Here is an 841-nt window from a genome sequence, read left to right on the forward strand (position 1 = left end):
ATTTTGTTGATGTTTTTATTTCCTTGCGCCATTGTGTGTGTGTGTGTGTGTGTGTGTGTGTGTGTGTGTGTGTGTGTGTGTGTGTGTGTGTGTGTGTGTGTGTGTGTGTGTGTGTGTGTGTGTGTGTGTGTGTGTGTGTGTGTGTGTGTATGTAAGGTTAACGTTCTCGAATTGTTCTCACGCCGCACAGGCTTCATGCTGATAGTACACTCCCTGCACACGTGGACAAATTACATAATTCTGTTTTCAAAAAGCCTACATTATTGTAATATAGAACACGCCCGTTATGTGTTATACTTCTTCAATATAATCAGTGACGCAATACGTCATTATTACGCGTTATGTGAATGAAGGTGCAGGAGTGATAAGCGTTATCAGTGCTGTATTGAAAGGGGTAATGACATGTCCTGTGGACATAATGGCGATAGCTTGTATATGTTATCACCATCCGCCCCTTGATGGGAGGAGTAGGCGAGTTAATTTCCTCAGGCAGGAGAACTCTGCGAACAGAAGTTCTCGTAGATCGCTTTGGGTATATTGTCCTTGATTCGCTCTAAGGTATGCAGGACCTAGTACACACTACCTAGTCGCCCCGACGTGACGCGTGATCAACTAGACTCGGGTTTGAGTTGTGTATAGCTTTCGTAACATTAGGTTATTGTAAAGTGTAGGAATTTCACTTTCGAGGTTTCTTTTCAATGTTTAAGGCCCAAGAAGAATTCCCTGCGTTCTTTGTCTAGTTTTTTTTACTTTGACAAGTACCTGGAACTAAGCTATAAAGAGCCTAACTCAGTTGTCCCAAAGTCACATAAAATCTTTTTGAAATATAGAATGTCTACAA

The 841-nt window shown here is 41.7% G+C and overlaps 1 protein-coding gene across 3 annotated transcripts in view; it reads left to right on the top strand.

Annotated features, from left to right (window-relative positions):
* Window positions 1–445: 445 nt before the first annotated feature.
* Window positions 446–841, top strand: part of LOC143020737 (macrophage mannose receptor 1-like) — a 71,901-nt gene continuing 71,505 nt past the window's right edge. For 2 of the 3 annotated variants that reach the window (XM_076177449.1, XM_076177452.1), the window contains exon 1: window positions 446–558. The gene's annotated coding sequence lies outside the window, so the exon portion shown is untranslated. Of the gene's footprint in view, window positions 623–841 lie in introns of all 3 variants that reach the window. The other variant, XM_076177450.1, reaches the window with a different exon arrangement.

The sequence above is a fragment of the Oratosquilla oratoria genome, chromosome 40, assembly GCF_046742065.1.
Source record: "Oratosquilla oratoria isolate Oo_2021 chromosome 40, ASM4674206v1, whole genome shotgun sequence".
Lineage (NCBI taxonomy): Eukaryota > Metazoa > Arthropoda > Malacostraca > Stomatopoda > Squillidae > Oratosquilla > Oratosquilla oratoria.